This window comes from Chionomys nivalis, chromosome 1 (assembly GCF_950005125.1).
Source record: "Chionomys nivalis chromosome 1, mChiNiv1.1, whole genome shotgun sequence".
In the NCBI taxonomy this organism is placed as follows: domain Eukaryota; kingdom Metazoa; phylum Chordata; class Mammalia; order Rodentia; family Cricetidae; genus Chionomys; species Chionomys nivalis.
Genome location: NC_080086.1, coordinates 129,942,541 through 129,961,511, shown reverse-complemented (window position 1 = coordinate 129,961,511; position 18,971 = coordinate 129,942,541).

Genomic DNA, 18,971 nt, shown 5'->3' with positions numbered 1-18,971 from the left:
TTTTTAAATTAATATTTCCACCTGCTCCCCGTTTCCCATTTCCCTCCCCTCCTCCCAAATATTGCCCCCTCCCCCCACTCCCCTCCCCCTCCCCCACTCCCCTCCCCCTATCCCCACTCCTCTTCTCCTCCCCCCACACCATTCCCACTCCCTCTTGATACTGAAGAGCAGTCCAAATTCTCTGCCCTGCAGGAAGACGAAGGTCTTCTATCTACGTCAAAGAAGGTGAGCGTCTAAACAGGCTAAGCTCTCACAAAGCCAGTTCATCTATTAGGATCGAAACCTAGTGCCATTGTCCTTGGCTTCTCATCAGCCTTCATTGTCCGCCATGCTCAGAGAGTCCAGTTTCAGCCCATGCTTATTCAGTCCCAGACGAGCTGGCCTTGGTGGGCTCAAATTCGAATTATCTAATCTCATTTTTAGTTGACGCAATTTGTCAAAAGTGTGGTACTTGGCTTATAAAATTGAGTGATCTTGGTCAGCTTAATTTTTTTTAATAAAATACAGTACTAAAAGTCCCCATATTAATGAATTTGTAAGAATAAAACTGTAATTACTGGTAACATGTGAAATTACAAAATAGAGGAGTAAATGTGTTCTCATGAACGATGCACAACTTTGAGATATTTATTAATTTCTTTATGATGTGACTTCCTCAGTTATAGTGGTTTTATACTGTCTGCTATGGTAAGACTGCTTTAAAAGAAACAATGCTTTTATGAGTTGTATGAACATTTATTCTCTAAATCTGCCATGCTTTATTTCTGAACTGAGAAGTAAAATGAATGAAATATTGGTGGCAATAGCTACCCGACAGATTTTCTTTATCTGAGCACTGTACATGGTGGTCTCTACTTGATGGACAAAAAAGCTGAGACTTGTCTTGCCTAGGTCACTGTGTGAGTGAGCCAAAGAACCAGACTTCAAATCTGTCTGCCTTGCCCTGACCTTGATCTCTTTATCATGCTTTCCACTGTAGGAAAATCACCTTTCAGGACCGTTTGATTTTTCAGCTTCACCCTTTCCTATCTTCTTTGTATGAAGAAATCAATCCTGTAGTGACAACACTGCTGCAATTACAACTGGTTGTTTGATTACAAATTAATACCAGGACACTTGAGATGATATGGGCACACACTCATGTACTCCTGAAAACTTGTCAAAGAAAAGTTGACTTCAAAACTAGGAAAGGGTAAAATTAAAGCAAACAGCATGAGATAAATTAATATTTTTGCTTTGATGGATGGAAAAAGTTATGAGGCAGTACATCTATAAAAATGGGCTTACTGATAGAAAATTTGTGCCAATTGATATATTTAATTTTTTCTGTAAATTTTATTTCCCCATTTATCAAGGTCTAAGCAATAATAGGAAATATCTTATTAATATTTGAATACGTACCTTTCTAGAAAAAGGTAAAAATGGTGTTTACAACAACTGATTTCAAGAGAGTTCACTCCAAAATATGAATGAATTATTTCTACTTATTGGAATTATCTTATTTACTTAAGACATTTTCTTCTATAAAAATTGCAGTACTTGTCCAAATGCACTTAAAACAACCACTATACATAAAGTGTGGCTCTTATGAGCTACAGTGTTCACTTAAACATAGGCAAAGAACATGGTTCATTTTAATCATGTATATATTGCATAAAATAAACTTGTATGTTTCTACTAACATATATACCATACCCCTGAGATTGACAACCTTTATTTTAACATCAATGATGAAGGTGTCACTGTTCTTTGATATGGACCCTTAAAGAGACATGCCTTAGAAAACTTGATAAATGTTCTACTCTCAGCAAGCAGCGAATTCAGTTCAATTAGTTCTAAGCAGAGAATGGAATCATGGGATGGGACTGTTAATACGTTTAGCAAACGATATAAATTCTCACATTCAAACTGACAATTTTTCACGTGAAAAGGTGTGAGACCTTGCTGACAGATTAAATGAAATCCTGGTACAAGGTGTTAGTTGTATTATCACTTTGAGCCAACAATATGACATGGAAAAGACAGAAAGGCACTGCCCAAATACTATGCATCCTTCATACATCAAACATGAATAAAAGGCTCCAGAATTCCTTGGGATGACTTTATGAATTAGTAAGATGTTTATGTATTGAAGTTGTAATATTGAAGAAAATACTAATCCTATGTCACTCCCAGGAGTGAGAGTGAGGATTTTTGGGTGGGACATTGGATCATGTTAGTAACAACTCAGAATAAGTTAGGATTATCTCTTGGATGCTGTAGTTGTAGCCTGTATAATTAAATGCTTCTTTTTAAAATTTTTTTTCCAGAAGTGGCTCTGACATTTCTGAATGAAGATAGAAATTGTGCTCAGTGATGTGTGAAATCCCACTTTTATGTGTCTTATAAAATTAGTTTGATCTAATTAAGTTTATATACTTAAATTCATTCATCAAAATAGCCTGTGCCATGCAAAGGTCTCGATGACTCCCTAATAAATCTTCCGTTTTTGTCATAACCTTTTCTGAAATTTTCATGTCAGAGAAGCACTCTGAACATTCATATTGAGTTTTACAGGAAATTTTATTCTCATAACTAAATATGCTAACTTCCAAGCCATTCATCAGACTTCTTACGAATGGCTTTTTAAGGTTGGTAAATTTAACAAAGCTGTTAACCTTTGAAAATGTGACTCTGAGCACAAGGAAAATGTGCAATATATAGGCTGTCCTTTTAATATTTGACTATAACAGTGCACAATAAGGGTAAGAGTGTATACTTTTTAAGTTGACTTTGAGATACTGTATTAAAGATCTTGATACTCAATGAGCTGTAGTACATTAACAGTGTACTTCAGGCTAAGGAGGAGGATTGATATGATCAAGAATATGGAGCCTATGTTAATGGGTAGATGTGATAGTTAGTGCTAATTAACAGCTTGACAGCAACTGGAATCTCCTAGTAAATCAGCCTGTAAGTAATTATTTAGCTTTTTGTCACACCAGTGGCAGTGGTTGCCGTGGTGGTAGACGGTTGGTGGCTAGTGTTCTCTTGATTATGTTAACTCATATGGGAAGGTGCATCTTAAATGTGGACATGCCCATTTTTTGGTGGAGATATTGGGTAGTATGAAATGGAGAAAGTGAATTGAGTACAAACATTTGATCCCTCCTTATGGACATAATATGGTCAGCGATCTCATGTTACTCTGCCTTGACTAATCCACTATAATGAACTATACCTTCAATTGGGAGTCAAAATGAACACATCCTTCATAAAGTCAGAGAATTTTACCATAGCAACAGTAAAGTAAACAAAGACAATGGCCACTCATGATAAATAATGTGTCCACAGTAATCTCCCTGGAGTTCCAGGCAATAGCCAACAATAGACACTAAAGACTATCCATTCCTGATGACGTCAGGATTATTTATGTACAATGAATATTCTCATCAGTCCTGGTTCATTTGAAAGAACTCATATTTTTGAAAATCGCATATTTTTGAAACTAATGTTGAATTTCTAGGGCAATAAATTCATAGGAACAGAGTATTTTAAATCTTACTAAAAATCCCATGATTCTCATGAATCCCAGAGCGTTGCTGGATTGAAATGAGAGAAATGGGCCTATTTATTACATTACAACTGCATTTGAAATAACAATGTTTAAAACAAATTCAAAGCCAGTTTCTCTAACTAAAGAAAATAGGAAGAAACCAATCTAGGAGCAAATGTTATGACAATCATGTTCAGATGAGTTGTATGAATTCCTGGTAAAATTTTCATCTATCAAGATTGCAATTGGAAAATATATTCCTTCCTTCATCTAATTGTATTCCTTCAGATGTCAGAGAGAATACAGCAAAGCACACACCCTGCCCCTTTAGGCTTCACCAATCAAAATTATCAAACAAGGTAGAATTGTCTTTCTGGATTCTGGTATTAACTGTGGGAATAAGTTCACTGATTATAACCTAATTATGGGGGGGTGGTTTACCAACAGATGCCTCTATATTCTAAAGTCCATTATCTAGAGCTGTTGTAATCTAATGGTTAAGAACGAGTCAGGTGTATGTAGTTTCTGACTAAGCATATCTAGAAGACAAGTACACACTCTAGATATCAGACCATGCCCAGATTAGAACTCCCTATGAACAAATTCTTTTAATGGTGCTTTCTCAAGACCACAGCATTTTCAGAGCATCTTCCCACTTGTCCTTCTTGTTCACATCTATTCTGGAATTTCTACTCTAAATAGGAAGTTTGTTGATAATAGTTCATTTTAGTGATGCGTTCTGTTTAACCCAGGTATGTGTCCATGATTCATTGTGTGCTGGCTGTTGGAGTTGGTAATGATCAGTATTTCTAACTGCTCAGTCAGATAGACATCCAAGTTTGTTATGACTTAAAATGATTTGCTTATCCTTCATACATATCTCTACTGGACTGACATTACCGTGCAACTGTTTCTTGTTTTCTTCCCCAAGCATTAACAAATATCACAGACTTTTTTCACTTAAATCTCCAAGGCTTCTCTAATGTTCATCTTCCTATGGGTTCCAGAGCCAGTGAAATTTGTCTTCTACTATGTCATGTGTTCACAAGAACAAAAAGACAAACAGAACAAGACAGAAAGATGTTGTTTACTCTATTGGCTTTTATGAAACAGTGGCAATGCGAACTGAACTTTGAAATTAACACAACAGACACATAATCCACTGGCTAGAATGCTAGATAGCCACTGAAACTTTGTTTATAAACACACATATTAGACAGGGGGTCTGGGATACTTATTTGGAATTTAGTAAACAGCCACGAGCAAGCTAACTCTGGACGTGATGGCAGGGGTAGATACCCTGAACAGGCACTGAGGAACAACTGAACAATTGGGCCAACAAGTTGAAGGAAGTAAGAATTGGTGAGCAGTAATCAGTGAATATGGGGAAGCTGAAAACCAACTAAAGAAATGATTTCCTTTGATTTATGTTTAAAAACCACTTATGAGTGAGTACATGTGATATTTTTCTTTCTGGTCTAGGCTACCTCACTCAAAATGAATTTTTTTAGCTCCATCCATTTGCTTCCAAAAGATGTAGGTGTTTTTTGTTTCTTTGTTTTTCTTTTTTGTTGTTGTGTAGTACTCCATAGTGTAAACATACCACATTTTTCTTATCCATTCTTTGGTCAAGGGGTATTTAGGTTGTTTCCAGGTTCTGGCTATGACAAACAATGCTGCTATGAATGTAGTTGAGCACATATCCTTGTGGCACAATTGAGTAACCTTTGGATATATACCCAAAAGTAATATAACTGGGTCTTGAGGAAGGTCGTTTCCTAGTTTTCTAAGAAATTGCCACACTGATATCCAATGGGGCCGTACCAGCTTGCATTCCCACCAAAAATGCAGAAGTGTTCCCTTTACCCCACAACCTCTTCAGCATAAGTTCTCATCGGTGTTTTTGATCTTGGCCATTCTTACAGGTAGAATGTCAAATAACCTAGACAACAATGAGGACCCTAAGAGAGACATACATAGATCTAATCTACACGGGAAGTAGAAAAAGACAAGATCTCCTGAGTAAATTGGAAGCATGAGGACCTTGAGAGAAGGTGAAGGGGAGGGGAGAGGCAGGGAGGAGGGCAAAGAAAAAAGTAGAGTTCAATGAAAAACAATAAAAAATTATTTCCAAAAGAAAACTGAGACTTGGAAATAAAGGGTTAAATACTCAGGGTATTATCATGGTCCTTGACAACTCTGAGACAAGTCTCCCTTTCTTCAATCTGATTCATTTTCATCTCACTGATAATCAAATGGTCAGTCTTGATCATAGACAGAAATATGTTAAATAAACTGTTCTTTAAATATACTTGCAAGACCTCAGTCATGGCTTGTAGATTGCAGAGTCCCTGCGCCATTTGACTTTCACTTACCCCTTTCTATTCCTTTGGAGTCTCAGCCTGTGATGGCAGTTCTGACTTGACTGAATTTGATTAGGTCCATATGCTTTCACTGACAGCTCTTGGGAGTATTGTTCCAAATTCTCTTTAACCATTCAACCTGCCTCTAAAGATCTTTTTATTTTAAATTAAACTCTAATTTGCTCCCTAAAACTTAGTGTCTTTTAACTTCCTTTTGAATGCAATTATACTTTATTTGTCAAAATCAGGAGCATTTGAGAAAAATAAACTTAAGCCTTATTTATTCAGTTACAGGGAACAAATACAGACTTTACATTGGCCCACTAAATGCTACCCCCAAAAGAATTAATGTTTGACAAATTCTTTTTTTTTTTCTTGACACCAAAATGAAACTGTCAACAGTTCTTTAACGGAGATTTCTTTAACCAATGAATGACTGCTCCATATTACACTTAATTTTCAGGTAAATATTGAGATTAGTAGACTTTGTTATGACAATGCATGTGTCCACAGCATTGCTCCCATCCGCCAATCTTGCTTGTTGCTCTAGATGGATACATAATATTGTCCAGATGATAAAAAACAGGAGTTGTACAAAATTAAGCAAAAACTCATTAATTTTAGTTCTCCATTAATAAAAAATGCAATAACTTAATAGTGCTTAACATGATGCCTTCTACTTCCCTGTCATATCCAAACTCCCAGGACATGACTTCTCATCTTCAGGCATCCCACAGCTCACTATCACGGTCACCAATGAGATGGGAAAGTAAAGACATAGAGGTGTAAATAAATCCTGTCAATCAGTTCCATAGCTCCTTTGCTCTGGTGGCGAATACTCCTGTGGCAAAAGAGTTTTATAAAACAATGAAATGAAAAATTAAGAGTCTTGAGAGCCCCCATTGTCTCATGTAATTGTGGTTTTTTTTCAATTTTCTATTCTGTCTTACTACTTTAATAATAATAGAGTGAACTTATTCATATTGTGAAACTTAAAAATATTGCCAGTTCTTAAGTGTTGTGTTTGCTTGAGTGTTTCATTGATTGCAATAAACGATAGAATGAAGAGAAATATGCTAATAATTGAAGCCATTAAAATGTGTAGAGACAAAAGAATTTCAAGGAGTTCGTCTGATATAAACTGTCTCCTCCCTTTTCCTAGAGCACATATCCCATAACTGCCAAGTAAAAATTAATGTAAGACTCAACTCAACTTTGTAAAATTAATAGTTCATGGCAAAATAGTCCTATTTTTAAAATAATTCAACATGTTACTACAAATTAAAGAGAAATAGTAAATCACATGCTCATTTTTTCCCTCAGTCTTTCTATTACTCTGTGTAGTCCTGACTGTAGACCAGACTAGCTTCAAGGTCACAGAGATCCACCTGCCTTTGCTTCCTGAGTGCTGGGATTAAAGGTGTGCACCACCACTGTCCATTTTGCATTCTCATCTTTTAATACTAGATAAGATTTATATTTTCAACATATATACCTCAATAACCTCACATTGTATAGGTTAACTTTAAGGACCATTGCTTTATGTGTAGTTCTCAGCAATTTATAAGTCCAACCTATGTTACTGCTCTACATGTTAAGTGCAATGGAAAATAGTGGCATTATACCTAACAATAATGCAAAATTTCAAATGTGTAAACGTCCCCAGAATTTTCTCTATCATTTATAAAGCTTTGCTACTTGAGTAAAAAAAAAAAAAGTTGTAGTATTTCATCAACTTAATTCTGTTTTGATGTGGTTCTTCTTTTATTTGTAAACCATTAAGCAACAAGTCTGAAGTTGTAGCTCAGTGATAGAACACTTGTCTAGTGTGTTTGAGGCTCATGGTTTGATCCACATGAAGACAGGTAAAATTATGACAGTTTTCCATAAAATCATTATTAATATAAACACCTTCACAAGTGGACCTCAAAGGTATATAAACAACGATTACTTCTCAGCAAAGGATACTTTTAGAACATAATCATTCATATATTTTCAATATTTTTTATCCAAATTAAAGTTTTATAAATAAAACCAATAAGAAGCATCTGACATTCAATATAAAAGCAATTTTTTACATTTCTGTGCAAATGTAGAGTACAATAGTCAAATAAATTAGACTGGTAATAATGGGTAAGCCTGGAATTAAAAATGTATCAATATCTCTATTGTTTTCACCTAAAATATAATTAATGGCCAAAGAGCTATTTTAGTGGTAAACTATTTTCTGGTATGTGGGACGCATTGAATTTTATCCTATTACTTAAAATAAAAAGAAAATTAGTTTGTTTTGCCTACATCTAAGAGTTTAGCATGGCCAATCAATGACTGGTTCAACCTGATGTTCATCCCATGAGAGGGAACGCACACTTGACACAGCCAGGATGGCCAAGAATCAGAAGCTGGATAGCTCAGGGACCTACAAGATAATCAACACAACTGATAAAAAAAAATAATGAAATGATTCCTAATGTATGTGGAGCTCTGAGAAACCCATGGAAGAGGGAAAGGAATGATTGTAGGAGCCAGAGGTGTTGAGGACACCATAAGAAAACACACAGAATCAACTAAACAGTGTTCATAGGGGCTCACAGATTCTGAATCTGAAACCAAAGAGCTTGCATGGGACTGATCTATTTTTGGGACTTTTTCTTCCTACTGGGTTGCCTCATCCAGCCTTGATGTGATGGTATGTGCTAATATGATTGCGACTTGTTATGCCATGTTTGATTGATATCCCTGGGGGCACATGCTATTTTCTAAAGGAAAATGGAGGAAGAGTGGATCTAGGGGGTAAGATGGAAGTGTTGGTAGGAGTAGAGAAAGACAGCACTGTAGTGGGAATGTAATAGATGAGAAATGAATAAATAAAAAACATGACAACGTCTTCTAGACAGTGTCAAGAACTAAGGATAGAAGATTATAAATTTGATGAGACTTTGGAATATAGTGAGGCCTTGATTAAATTTTTTAAACAGGTAAACAAAGAAATATGTAAATGCTTAGTAAAATAAACTTTAAGAAGATCAATGGAAGGAATCAGACTACCTCTTAAATTCTTTCCATTTTATAGTCACTAACACCCTCGGTTTGTAGAAATACATTTTTCTGATCTGATTTTTGCCACACTATGACAGAATGCATCATGCTTAAAGCATGAAATTCTCTGAAGTAAATCCTATTAACTTTTAAAAATAAGTAGAAAAACGTGAACCCCCTATGTTATTTCAGAAAAAAAATATATAATAAATAGCAATACATTAAAACTGTATCATTTCTATATTAAAAAATGGCTTTCAGACATATAAACATGAATGACTTTTTCTTCTATCTATATTGATGAGAGTTTTTGGAAGTTTAAAATTATAAATTTAGAATACATCTTGGTACTTACTAAGTAGTCATATTTGGTAAAAATGAAGAGAGGAGACATATGCACCAATAGGAATTATTTTGCGGATACACTTATTTACCACGCTGGATCTTGGTACAGAGCTTTTCATCTCAACAAGGAAAGAGTGATGCAGGGTCCTTATGGAGAAAACATTTTCTAGCTCCCAGCTTGAGAGGTAATGTGTATCACCTGCATCCATTAGTTCAAGGAAGGTCTTCTTGAACACATTATTACATCCTGGAGTAGGGCAATGCTGGATTCAGGTGACCATCTCTCTAGGGAGCAAAAGCTATGAATGGAGCAAGCTTGAGCTCTTAAAACAAACCTATCCCCAATCACTCAAGAAAATGGAGCATTTTTCAGATGGAATTTCCAGTCACCTGAACACAATTCATTGGTCTTACCACTCAAAGCACAAGAAGATCATATTTCTTGCACCTATGGGTAAGTTTCCAACATGTGGCTATTAAGGAACAAATAAACATAAACTATACCATGGATAATAAAATGTAAAGAAAAATATTAAATCTTAAATTTCATCTTGCTTATCTATGAAATAATGTATATCATAACAAAACTGATGCTACCATGTAAAACTGTCATTGATCTCAGAATTAATCAAATATTCAGACATCACTAAAGGCTGAATGGTCTTCGGGTTAGATCTTTCTTTTATTTATTTGACTTACATGTTAAAGTTATAAAGAGATGTAAAAAAAGGAAAAAATGAAGAATAGGATGCATAAATTGCTATTAATTACCAAACCACACTGTGGAGAAAAAAAATGAAACAGGAAAAATTAATGTGAGGATAATATGGTGAAATTTTAATATAGTGCTCTTGGAAAACAGCTTGCTGTTTATGATAGACATTCAAATTTGTTTAAAAAAATATCCTGGGTAGTAAAATATGCGTAATAATAAGTAAATGCATGAGTGTATACTTTATGAGGTATATTGCTAAAAAAGTCACAAGTAAATGTATTAAATTACACTTAATGTAATATATCAACTTATAGACTAAGTAAAACTAGAGATTTTCCTATATATAGTTCATTTTGAAGAAAACAAGTTAACATTGGAAATATGAAAACCATGACTGCTGAAGTAGTCTTTTAATTGAACATGGAGTAGATTTTCAGAACCCATTTCGGTAAGCCTGGAATCATGGAATAAGAAGCAAGACAGTTTATTTAATCAGACATACTACACTGGTAGGATTTGGGCAGAGATGCCTTGCCTAGGTCAGAAACCCTACAGCAAAGTGCCTAAGGGTGTGTAAAGAAGAACAGATAGTAATGTGGCCCTAAGGGGGTTAAGCGCTCTTGGTTCTTCATACATTTTTCTGTTTTCATTTTGTTTCAGTCCCTGTAACCTGACTACAATCATCCTGTGACATTCTGAAAGATTAACATTCATCAATTTACTCTTCCTTGTAAATTATGCCTTTATTGCATTGTTTTGCTTCAAAGATTTGAAGATATTTTTGCTTATTTGCAAACAGAGTTATTATTCAAAATGCACACTTTTTTGCATGTGGTACTGGAACAAATGTGTAAATAATTTCTGAAAACAAATTTATAGTCTCCTTATAATTTCAGCAGCAGTGCACAAGTTGCTTATTACGTACATTAGTATATTACCTGAAAACAAAATTTTATTTTAAGTAAAATTTTGGAAAAAAGCATGAATGAAGTTTGCATTAATGATTGATAATGTAATTAAAATATCCATGCAAAATGTGAATGAACTTTTAAAAATTGGACTGACTATTTACCTGCAATATACATGATAGTATTACTGTTTATAATATGAATATCTCAAAAAATCTAATCTAATGTATTAGTAACAAATAAATGAACCAACTTCCTGGGAAATTTTTTAAATAGTCACTGTTTTTTTTTAAAAAAAAAAAGTTGAAAAATCATTGCTTTGTCTATTTCAGATGGTGTATGTGTTGACATTTTCTTCTTTAGAAAACCTACCTAAATTCAGTAAAAGAGAGTGTTTGTGTGTTTATGTGTATACATGTGAATGTCAGTATAGTATAGATTCACCATATTGTTATATGAGAGAGCTAATGGCTTACTGGACTAAATAATAGAGTGTGTGTGTGTGTGTGTGTGTGTGTGTGTGTGTGTGCATACACGTATCTTACAAAGTGTATTTGTATATATTTAAAAGATACTCATAACAATATAACTATACTATGAAATATTTTAAAGACACTATAACTTATAGTTGTAGAAGAATCTTTAGGAAATTTGAAAGGTTACACTGTAGATTTTAGAAGCATTGGCACATGATGATGGGAAACATCAAGTGTAAAATAATATTAGACTAACAACAAAATGTGAGATTAATTAAACAATATTCATTCAATATATATGTATACATTGATTCATTCACTACATATCCTATATATAGATTGAAAGAATGCACATAGATAAACTGTATATAACATTTGTGTAAATTACAATATAGAAGATAAACCAGAATTACTGAATTAAGATATTAAATTGTAGAAATTTTATGCATGATATATCATTATTTCTATAAATTACAGATTCAAAAATAACATCATCTATGATTAAAACAGCAGTTCTGTAATTCATTCGTTTGTGGACATTTCCAAGTAATTTCTTTTTGTTGAACTCTGAAACCTAAATATAACTCATGTCTCCAAAAAAATAGAACTACAGCTGTCGTACATTATCTAGAAGGCATCCAGGCATTTTTATCTAGGACAGCAATGCTAATGTTATTCATGGCACTGATAATACTGTCCCACCAGATGTGTGTGCAATTGTCACTGAGAGTCTTGCTAAGATCATGCTTTCTGTCATTGCACATTTGGTTTTGTATAGGGGAAATGCTAAACAACACAAAATCATTTCAGTAATACCATTTGCTCAGTGAAATTATAATTGTATTTGTTTTCATAGTGATTTCAAATTTCTCAGCCCTAAATAGGCCATCAATATCACCTCCTTCAAGGCTTAAGGAAAATCACAGAGGGATGAAGAAAGGACAAGGGAAAAGTATGCTAAAATGTCCTTTGGACACACCAAGGTCATTAGACTCATAGACTCAATGCAGCTTAGGTTACTTGCATAAGACCTAAACAAGATTGGGCCTATCAGCATTTTCCAGGCATGAGGGAGGGACTGGTGATGTTCCAGCTCATTCTGAGGGACAATGGACAGTTAATGGTTGCCATGGTAAGAGTGACTTTTTTTCAGTGGTATAGCCATTGAGAAGTTGATCATGATTCACTAACTTCCCACACCCACCCCATCAAAGTACATGCACCACACTATATATAATTAAGCCCCGTGGAATACACACACATACACACACACACACACACACACTCTTAGGAGAAGGTCAGCAGGGCATCAGGGGAAGGAGGAAGATAAGAGACAGTAACAGGGCTGTAAATGATCCAAATTCATTGTATACATGCATCAAATTATCAAAGAATGAAAAAGAAAACAGTTTCTAAGGCAGCCCTGGAGGCTGGTAGGCTCACTGTCTATCGTAATGTGGACTTTTGCTTATAACTGAAAAGGCAAAAGTAGGCACTGGTTGAAAAAGCGCCAGTATGCTGTTTTAAAGTGCTACAAAAGGTCAGTTTTAACTACAACACAATTAATCGAGCTGCTTGCAGTGTGAGTTCTTATTGGAACTGAGGCTGTTATAGTCCTATGATGTTTTTTTAAAGCTGCTAATGACATATCCATCAGAATAATGGAAAGCATAATTATCCTTACAGCACTTGGTGACACTGAAACCTCTATTATTCTGTGATTGGAACTGCATAATGACAGATAATTGCCGCCGCTGTATTGTCTGCACAAATACAGCGCCTCAGAAATTTTACTTTCTTTTAATTGAACATATTTAGGATCTTAAAGTTTGGCTTCCTGTCATAACCAAATAAATTCTATTTACATGTCACAATGCTGCATTATATCTAATTTTCATTAATCATTTCTCCATCCAGTTGTTCAACTCTAAACAAACTATCCTTATTCCACTTAGAAAAAAATCACATGACACACAAAAATAAGCAAGCATCTTATTTTGTTTTGGGGAAGTTGATTATAAAAGTAATTCTAGAAATAGTTTCAACAATATTTATCAGTTTTTCTTCCTTTGAGATGAAATCATGAGGTAAACAAAGTTTTAGCCTTAAAAACAAAACAAAACAAAACAAAACCCACCATGGTTCGAAACCACCTATGGTAAACTCCAAAGGTGAGGCCATCAATATCAATGACGATAACTTATAAAACTTAACAAAGCTGTCACATCTAGATCACCCCTGTGGGGCCCAGTCACACAGCCTGTACAGGGCAATAGCTGAAACTCATTTTGTTCCTTTCACATAGTCGGCTGCATGCAGCTATATTGTCTTGGCTTCTCAGCTACCCCAAACCTCTTTTTATGTACACTCCCCCGATTTTCTTTGCAAAATAGACTGTTCACTCTCTAAAGACACCCACAGGTCCCAAAGCACTCCTCTTTAATGCTTCCCTTTAGGGAGCAGGTGCTTTTGAGAATATTTACTATACACTGAGAATTCTCCCAGAATGTATGCTGATTCACTTTCTACCTCAACTAACATTCTTGGGAGCTATTGCACCGTGTTGCCTTGGCTACCTTCCTTTCCTCCTTCTCTGTATGTGGTATGTTTGGATTCAACCTTAGAACCAGTCAAGGAACTGCTGTAGGAGCTCCTTCAACCAATAGCCTTTAAGATACCAGCCCAGGGACTGGATGGCTGCGGTACTGGGCAGGACAGAAACCTCTGTCAACAAGGAAATTTTGGAGAATGGCATGCCTTTGATTTATGCCTTTTGAGGTATCCTGAACAACTGAAGTGTACATGTGGGTAAAAAATACATGGCAAGGAGATCTGAAAACCAATTCACTTCGAACTGATGCATTGTGTGGAACCAGGGTAAAAGACACTGGACAGATGACATCCTATAGACACAGACCTGTACTTCATGGGCAAGCAGGGCCTCACCCGCAGGAAGCTAGGGAGCAAGTCGGGAGGAATAGAGTCCAACGAAAAGCAATGCCAACCTAGGACTCAGGCTTCTTTGAACTTTGAAGCCCACCTTTCTACCATTAGCAATAAAATTATCCTTTACTAATCAGTTTAAATAATTTGCTTCTTGAATCTGACCAAAAGCTAGGGATTTTAGGCACACTGCTGAGAAATGCTGGGCAGGACAAGTATTCCAATATAAACACAATTCTTAGAACCTTGACAGAAATTCCCTGTTGCTTACTTGTATTTCTCTCTCTCCTATTCCTACCCATCCCCATGCTTGTGTTTGTGTAAAAGGACCATTTATTATTAACAAGTCCCTGTATTGTCTTGGCTCCTATTCTCCTGTACTTTCTCTCCCTATGGCATATACTCACTCTCTCTCCGAATCACATTTCTGCCTCTGCCCTGATGTCAGCCCCTTCTCATTTTCTTCACCTTTTGAAAACATATTTACCCACTCAACTTTTTTTCAAACTTAAGGCTGGACTCAAATGCCATCTTTATTAAAATTTCCTGCCTCTTTATTCACATTTGAGTGCTGCAACTTTTTAACCCCCCTTTATCCCTTTTCTGAAACAGACACTCTGGACCAGCAAGATGGCAAAGCCAGTAAAGTTTCTAATTGTCACTAAGGTTGATGACCTGATTTTGTTCCCTGGGACCCACTAGGTGGAAGGAGAGAACAATCTTCTACAAGCTTTCTTCGGGCACTCACACGTACACTGGTGCATACCCCTCTGTCATACTCCAAATGACTATATAAATGCATTAAAAATTTACCAACTCTTAATATTTAAGTAAAAGAAACAGCAAATATTGTATTTTAACACCTCAACTATTTATTTACTTATTTGTAGGAAGGAGGCCACTTGTTGGTTCCTGGCAGCTGAACCCCGAAATAATCACACAGAAACTGTATTAAGTCACTGCTTGGCCCATTAGCTCTGTCTTCTTATTTGCTAACTCTTACATATGAATTTAATCCATGTTTATTAATCTGTATATTGCCACGTGGCTGTGGCTTATTGGGTAAAGTTCCCAGCATCTATCTCCAGCAGCAGATCCATGGCTTCGCTCTGACTCCACCTTTCTTTCTCCCAACATTGAGTTTAGTTTTCTCTGCCTACCTCTGCCCTGCTATTGACTCAAAGCAGTTTCTTTATTCATTAATGGTACTCACAGCAAACAGAGGAAAATCCCACATCATTTATTTATTTATTTATTTATTTATTCTCTCATACAATACATCTTAACTGAAGTTTTCCCTCTCTCCACTTCTCCCAGTCTCCCCCCCCACTGCCTCACCTCTTTCCCAGATCTACTCCTCCATTTCCCTTCAGAAAAGAACAGGGCTCCCATGTATATCAACAAAAAATGGTATAAAAAGATATAACAAGACTAGGCACAAACCTTCATATCAATGCTGGGTGAGGAAATTCAGTAGGAGCAAAAGGATCGCAAGAGTAGTCAAAAAGGTCAGGGACACACCCCTACTCCCACTACTGAAGTCCCACAAATCTCTAACCTAAAGAATCAAGACATATATGCAGAGGACAAAGCACACCTGTGCTGGCTCCCGGATTGCTTCTTCAGGATCTGTGAGACCCTAGGAGCCCTGCTTAATTAATTATGTAGGGCATGTTCTGCTGTTGTCCTCCATCTCCTCTATAGTCTACAATTCTTTCTTCTCCTCTTCCATGGAGTTCCCCAGGCTCCAAGGGGAGAGACCGGATTGAGATCTTCAATTTGGGTTCCAAATGTCCAGCTCTGTGTGCCCCATCGACTGCTGGAAAGAAGCCTCTCTGGTGATGATTGGGCTAGGCACTGATTATTAATTCTGTATGTGCTTATTTTGTCATTGATTTGAGAAATTTTGGAAATAAGTCTGTATTCTAGACATGACATATATCATGAAAATGATAACATGTTTTAAGACCACAGCCTATGTTGTTAAAAATGCAAGATTGTCTTTTTTTTTACAGTATAACAAAGGAAACCCCCGTTGTTACATCAGTCTAGTTCAAAGAAGGCATTATGACTATGTTTCTATGAGTTGCCATTACAGTTCACACATTGTATTGATTGCAAAATACACTACTGATAAGAAATATCAAATAAAATAGCCAGCATTCTTTCTATTCAGTGAAAATCACATCTTACAGAAGTCTCCCAAGTATATTAACATTTACCCTTTGGGGATATCAATTATAAACATAGCATTTTAAAATAATGTAATTGAACACATTTTTGGGATGAGATTGCTTAGACTTTAATCCGATAATTGTGTTCAGAGTGAAAGAAATCTAGAAATGTTTTTCTTTACAACATGGTAAGAGAGCCTATGTAATTTTCTTTGCATTTACTGAAGATACAAAACCAGATGAATGTGTTAGTTAGCCTTCCTACAGAAGATGAAAAACAGCAGAATTCTGCAATCAGTTGTACACAATCCTATTTCCTGGGAGATACAAATGAGCATGTGGTAAGGGGTGGTTACAGTCCAAATTCTGTTTCCGTAAAAGTACGGAGGGAGAGAGAAATAGGACAAATATTAGAGTCATTGTACTTCCTAGAAATCAGAAAAGAATCTCTGATTCGAAAACTAGGAGCAAAATGATTACGATTTTTATAACTCAGTTTTAGAACTCTTTAGAATTAATTTTATAAATAGTATTTGATTATGCTACAAATAATTGCCATGTCTTTTACTTATCACATTTCTCAAGTTTTTCTCCTGCTTTTTTTATTATCACCACATAGAATACATGCATATACAATTAACTTTTGAGGCATACAGAGATTTTATAAAATCCTTTAAAATTCTATCATTGACCTGCAAGGATCTTTAATGGTAATCTTTACAATGCTTTGAAACTCCTTTAGTGTAGTGAACAACAAACATCATTCGACCCCGATCTTCTCTGAGCCTATTATATCGAGGTAAACAGAGGTCAACAGTCATTGGCAATAACAAAACCTAAGATTTTGAGTGAAAAACGTTTACACATGTACCTGTTACTGAGAACGTGATGACCTCCTGCTTCATGAAGACTTTTCTGATGAGATTGGTGATGGCAGCAATAAACAAGATTAAGAAACACACACACACAAACACAACTCACACTTTTTTATTTTATTTTATTCTTTTTTATTTAAAATTTACTCCTCCTCCCCGTTTCCCATTTCCCCCCCTCCTCCCACACATTGCCCCCTCCCCCTCTCCCCACTCCTCTCCCCCTCCCCCCACTCCATTCCCCCTCCCTCTCAATACTGAAGAGCAGTCCAAATTCCCTGCCCTGTGGGAAGTCCAAGGTCCTCCCACTTCTATCTAGGTCCAGGAAGGTGAGCATCCAAACAGGCTAGGCTCCCACAAAGCCAGTTCACATATTAGGATCGAAACCTAGTGCCATTGTCCTTGGCTTCTCATCAGCCTTCATTGTCTGCCATGTTCAGAGAGTCCGGTTTCATCCCATGCTTATTCAGTCCCAGTCCAGCTGGCCTTGGTGAGCTCCCAATAGATCAGTTCCACTGTCACAGTGGGTGGGTGCACCCCTCTTGGTCCTGATTTCCTTGCTCATGTTCTCCCTCCTTCTGCTCCTCATTTGGACCTTAAGAGCTCAGTCCATTGCTCCAAATTGGGTCTCTGTCTCTATCTCGATCCATCGCCAGATGAAGGTTCTAAGGTGATATGCAAGATATTCATCAGTATAGGATAGGGTCATTTCAGGTTCCCTCTCCTCAGTTGCCCAAGGTACTAGCTGGGGACCTCTCCCTGGACACCTGCAAGTCCCTCTAGAGTCAAGTCTCTTGCAAACCATAAGATGGCTCCCTTAATTAGGATATATATTTCTCTGCTCCCGTATCCACCCTTCCTATATCCCAAACATCTCATTCCCCCAAGCTCTCCTCATCCTCCCCTTCTCACGTTTCTCACCCCATTTCCCCTTAGCCCCATGCAAACTCACCCGCAAGTTCCCAGTTTTTGCCCGGCAATCTTGTCTACTTCCCCTATCCAGGCGGATGACTATTCGTTTTTCTTTGGGTTCACCTTCTTATTTAGCTTCTCTAGGATCACAAATTATATACTCAATGTCCTTTGTTTATGGCTAGAAACCAACTATGAATGAGTACATCCCATGTTCCTCTTTTTGGGTCTGGGATACCTCACTCAGGATAGTGTTTGCTATTTCCATCTATTTGCATGCAAAATTTACGATGTCATTGATTTTTACCGCTGAGTAGTACTCTAATATGTATATATTCCACACTTTCTTCATCCATTCTTCCATTGAAGGGCATCTAGGTTGTTTCCAGGTTCTGGCTATTACAAACAATGCTGCTATGAACATAGTTGAACAAATGCTTTTGTCATATGATAGGGCATCTCTTGGGTATATTCCCAAGAGTGGTATTACTGGATCTTGGGGTAGGTTGATCCCAAATTTACTGAGAAATCGACACATTGATTTCCAAAGTGGTTGCACAAGTTTGCATTCTCACCAGCAATGGATGAGTGTACCCCTTATTTCACAACCTCTCCAGCAAAGGCTATCATTGGTGTTTTTGATTTTAGCCATTCTGACATGTGTAAGATGGTATCTCAAAGTTGTTTTA